We start from the raw sequence: 6000 nt of genomic DNA on the forward strand, positions 1-6000 counted from the left end.
TGGAGGGTAGCCAAAGTGAACGAGATATGAATTTGGGTGCCTACCTCATGAATATGGTAAGCCATCACTAGTTTGGATATTGAAAGATGGAAAAGGAGTTTTGAAAATCCTTGAAAACATAGTGGTACCATCCTTAGATTTGATTGAATAATGTAATGTGAAGTTCTCCTTAGCCTTGGTCTCTTGAAGATGACAAACCTAGTAGGGTGCATTCAATTTAGAAATATGATGTTTGGTTTCCACTTGAAGTTGATGTGAGCCAACATGGAACTAACCAAGAGGTGTATCCAGAGAGTGTACATCGAATGATGAAATATTAAGGAGGTTGAATAATGAGGCCATCCCTCGACTCCATGAAGTGCAATTCATGGAAATTGAACTTGGGCCTCAACCCACTAGGTGGGGTGATCCAAGTCACTTGGACGTACTCTTAGTGTATGTCCTCTCTAGTAATCATATTCAATTCCTACTTAGTTGTCAAGAAGTGGCCAAGGGAATTGAAGGGGGTGAGGTATTCCATCAATAAACTAACTGAGTATAGTAGATAGGCAACCTCTAAAAACTAAGAGTGGGTCCACCCATGTTTCCCGATCAAGGCAATGCACTACAAGGAACAATACACAAGATAAGGATAATGATTCCTATTGATGATCAAGTAAGCAAAGCTATGAACATGATGTAAAAATGAGACCTATCCAAAAACAGTTTCAATCTAGAAGGGGTGGGCTACAAATTGTGATTAAATGATGGGTTATGGATTCTCCTCTTGCCTTTGATAATGTGATGGAGCATGAGGAGCTAAACTCTCTTTCCCTTAGCCTAGATGGACTTGAGCAAACAAGGTCCCAAAACTCTACTATAAATAACCATGTGCCTAATGATGGTGTTTCTTACTAAAGGGAAAAGGATCCATAGCCTTTGTTGAATTGAGCTTGTGAAGCCATCCTAAAATCAAACCTAGGCTTTGAGAGCTAAAACCCCAAGCATGTGTGCATTTTGGTGATCTCAATCTTGTCGCTCCAAAAATAGAAGTAGGAGTTTGAGAGGACAAACTTTGGCCCATTGAAAATCACAATCTTAGTTTACTAAGGTAGACTGTCAATTGTTGAAGATCACAAAGCTAGATAAGTCAACCAATGATCCTTGGGAACCCTTTGAGATGGAAGTCAAAAGGATAAAGTCATTTGGCATAAAGGTGGATTGAGATCATGATATGATGGATGAGATAACCATCCCCAAGTTGAATATACTTTTGTATAAAAGATTGAACTCTTTAATAAAGATCCCAAGTAGGGTGGGTAAAAGAGGGCTCCCTTGTTTCACTCTAGTGGTGTACTTGATAAAATTTGACAACTCATGTCTTGTGTAGAGGTGGCTAATATTAGACTCATAGAGGTGCATGACAATAATGATAAGGGTCTCTAGGATGCCATTGTCTCTAAGCCTTTGGAACATGGCTTCCCCAAGGACCAAGTCAAACACATTCCAAAAGTTGAGAAATCAACATAAGACTTTGAAGAGTGATGCCTTGCCTCCTTAGTCACTACTACATTTGGGTTTGAAATTTGATGAATCGACATTTGATTAAAAAATCAATTTTAATAATGAAAATTAGTCAAAAGAATGTGAAATTAGTGCCATTTTTTTAAATGTGGGCCTTGAAAAACGTTAGTTTAGCAACACGACTCCTTTAATGTCACTTAAAGAATGTCACTGATGTCTATTCAGTGACATTACTAACATCTCTTGAGTGACATCAATTTTATTCAAGGTCATTTCTGTAAATCAGAAAAATGTTGTTAAGTATACATTGCATAAGTGATGTTTTGTGATTTTTAATTCTTATTGACAATTATTCTATACTTCTGATATGCCTATTAATAAGTTTTTCCCCACATCATTGAAAATATGGACGACACAAGTAACCCATTTTTTGTGAAGCGTTGGGAGAAGGTGAAAGTTTTCTACAAGTAAATTTTCCTATTGATAATTTTCAGACCAGGCAGTAACTCCTCAAAAACAATTCGTTGATATTCATTTAGGTTGGTCTTTATTATATATAATAGGGAGAGACTGTTCATTTCATCTCCCAGTGACTATTCATATTCTCTATTATTTATTTACATCAGTTTTAGTTATTCACCCAATCCTGATGATTAGGTGTCAACATTCCCCCCCTTAATCTGAAGGGATGTTGGTGAGTCCAAGCATCGTTTTGAATCTTTCAAGCTTTTCTCTTCCAAGCGCTTTGGTGAAGATGCCTGCAATTTGCTCATTAGTGGAACAATGGCGGAGATGGATTGTTTTGGCCTCAACTTGATGTTGAATCAAATGATATTTAGTATTGATGTGCTTTGTTCGATCATGGAACTTTGGTTTCTTGGCCAACTTTATGGCCGAGGTATTGTCAATCATGAGTGGAGTCGATTGTACTTGTTTTACTTGCAAATCTTCAAGAATCTTCCAGAGCCACACAATTTATTTTGTTGCCTCAGCTGCTGCCACATATTTTGCTTCTGTTGTGGAATCTGCTGGAACTGATTGTTTGCGTGATCTCTAGGAGATAGCTCCCGATCCAAGACTCATAGCATAACCTGAAGTAGATACCCCAGTTTCTTTGTCTCCATCGAAGTCTGAATCAGAGTATCCAATCAAGCTGAAGTCGTCCACCTATGTATACCTGATTCCAAAGTCTTGAGTTCCCTTCAAGTACCTTAGAACTCTTTTTGCAGCAGACCAATGTCCCTCACAAGGCTTTTGCATAAACCTGGAGAGAATTCCAACAACAAATGAAATGTTTGGTCTGGTAGTAGTTAGGTAGTTGAGACTTCCTACAAGCTATCTATACTTTGTTGCATCTTCAATTTCTTTTCCTTCAATGGATGTGAGCTTTAAGTTTTGTTCCATTGGATTAGTAAGAGGATTGCATTCTGTCATGCGAAACCTATTCAATAGATCTCCAATGTACTTCTTTTGAGAAAGAAATATGGACTTCGGATGTTGAGTTACTTCAATACCAAGATAGTAATGAACATAGCCCAAATTAGTCATTTCAAAACCTTTCCCCAATTCCTTCTTTATGGATGCAATTTAGCTTTCATTGTTCCCTATCATCAAAAGATCATCTACATATACCACAAGATATACTACTGTTTTTCCAACTTTCTTGACAAATAAAGTTGCATCATCAAGATCATAATGTTTGAAATTGAGTTTCAGAAGATGCTCAGTTAGTTTTTCATACTAGGCTCACGATGCTTGTTTGAGGCCATACAAGGATTTCACAAGTTTGCATACTTTACATTCATGTCCTTTCACAGCAAATCCTTCAGGCTGGGACATAAAAACATTCTCTTTTAGATCTCCATTCAAGAAAGCAGTGTTTACATCCATTTGATGGAATTTCCAACCGTTCTGAGCTGCTAGGGCAAAGAGTGTCCGGATGGTAGCCCATTTTTCTGTGGGGGCAAAAGTCTCCTCATAATCGACCCCTTCCTTCTGTGCAAAATCTTTTGCCACAAGCTTGGCTTTGTGCTTGTCAAGTGAGCCATCAACTTTATACTTGTTCTTGTAGACCCACTTGTAGCTAATTGGTTTGGTTCCTAATGGAGGATCAACCAACTTCCAAGTGCCATTCTTTATTAGGGCATCATACTCCTTTTGCTGCTCCGTTGATTGAGTTGGGAGTGAATCAAGATTGAGTCTCCCAATTCTATCAATCACATCACTTAAAGCATCATCCGTTGTTGGAGTTTCATGCGGGGGAGAGAGTTCTTCAGAAGAAGATTCCACATGTTGATCTAGTATAGGAATCTCCCCTTCAAGATGTGGAATTTGATTATCAAATTCTTGAAATGATTTTGCATTTGCGAATCTATCCAAGCGATCAAGTTGCTGCTCAACAACATTGTTAGTTTTGGATGATTAAAGAAATATTACATCTCTAGATACAACAAACTTTTTATTGACTTCATCATAGAGACGATATGCTTTGGAGGTGTTTGAATACCCCAAGAAGATACACTTACGACTTCTTGCACCAAGTTTGTTTCTATGTACCTTTGGTATCAAGGCATAACAGGTGGAACCAGACCCTGAGATGCTTTACTGAAGGAACGTGTCCATACCACATTTCATATGGAGTCTTGTTTCTAATAGCATTAGATGAACATCTATTCTTTATATATACAACACATAGAACTGCATCAGGCCGAAACATCAACTTTACATTCATTAGTACTTTACATTTTATTCAATATATTTTTTTATTAATTCCATTAATTTGAAATTATTTATTTGTGAAATTATTTGAATGTATTTTTATTGTACTAATGAATGGGTTGAATATTTTTTTTTGAAATAGGAAACAATGTCAAATAATGCTAAATTAGATTGTGGTGCATCAAATTGGTTGGCCTATATAACTAAAAACTGTTTTCTTTCATCATAGATGTTGATCTTGATGACTGTAGTTTCTTTTGGGTAGACTAACAATCGTAAGAAACCATCTTAGAGTCATCCCAAGTTGTTTCATATTAATGATGGGAGATGTTATTACTTTTGCATGCAATGCAAAGGCATAAAGAGAAAAATAATTAATAGGTCAAGGGCTAGGAAGCATTGCTTAGAGCATGGGCACTTGGAATGGGGACTACAATATTACCCATCAGGAAGATAGATAAACATATAATCATAAATTTTTATTAAAAATAAAAAGTTACATTAATACATGCACATAGTGCATTTAGATAACTGTCCCGCAAAAACTAGTGTGAAACACAAAATAAATTGGCTGGATAAAAAACCAACCCCGGATCCTGTAACAAAACTATTTTATCCTAACATCCTAAAATCATAATAGGTTTGAATGCTGTATTGGTCACAAAAAATAAATTTTAACATTGTTAAATATATGCTATTGAGAACTGTAGCAATATACAAAATAATAAGTATGATGCATATATATAACATGTTAAAAAAGAAGCCACATAAACTGGTGCTTATCTCTCTCTCTCTCTCTATATATATATATATATACACACACACACACTTCATTTTTCGATATTTTTGAATATTTTAATATTTTGATACAATTATATTTATTTATTTGTAATTACAAAGAGAAAGATTGTCATCTGGATTTATCTTGAGTGGTTGGAAGGAATGATTAGGATCCTCCCCACCCAAAGATTCAATTCCCATAAGTGGCATGATGAGCTTTGATGTAATGGCCTTGAGGATTGGAACATGTTATATTCTTGATATGGAATATAAGATATTTTCCATGTGAAAACATTACAAAGAGAAAGAGCGTTAAGGATTGGAATTCCAAATGCTACAATTTGTATTAGAGATGGTGGGGGTTATAGAATTGAAGTTGATACTTGTTGTAGCGGCTACAACCACTCTCCAAAATTTTGCCTTAGCTTCGTTTTGGAGCCTCCCTACCAATCATCCTTAGCAGCATGTCTTGCATTGTCAAGTACATAGGCTTCATTTGATTTTCAGTGGCTTGCCAGCTTGTGCATGTTAGTTTGCTTCACTTCTCTCACACGCTGCCATTCCAGAATTAAGTTAGTTGCTGGCTGAGCAACTCCCTCAAAAAATTGCGCAATTCTGGAGGGGAACCAACCTTTTCTCCAGAAATTGCGCAAATCTGCTGGGTAGCCTGCTGGGCTCAGAAATTGCGCAGAGCAGTCAATCATGCTTCCTTGAGAAAATTGCGGAATCTAGCCCAGTACTACAACTCAATGCAGAAATTGCGCAATTCTGGGACACAGTCACCTGCTGACCCTAGAAATTGTGCAATCCCTCATGGAAAACCAACCCAGCTCAGCTCAGAAACTATGCAAATCCGCCTCCCAGTCTCGCAGGTTGTTGCATGTGCCTTCAAGTTGACCAGTTCCCTCCGGGATCGAGCAAAACTAATTTGCATGCATGGGATACTTTTCCCGAAATAGAAAAAGGTAGCATGTAAAGGCATCCATAGATCTGAGGGAT

Source organism: Pinus tabuliformis, chromosome 1_2 (genome assembly GCF_031772625.1).
Source record: "Pinus tabuliformis cultivar Carrire ecotype Pingquan chromosome 1_2, CPIR1, whole genome shotgun sequence".
NCBI classification, from domain to species: domain Eukaryota; kingdom Viridiplantae; phylum Streptophyta; class Pinopsida; order Pinales; family Pinaceae; genus Pinus; species Pinus tabuliformis.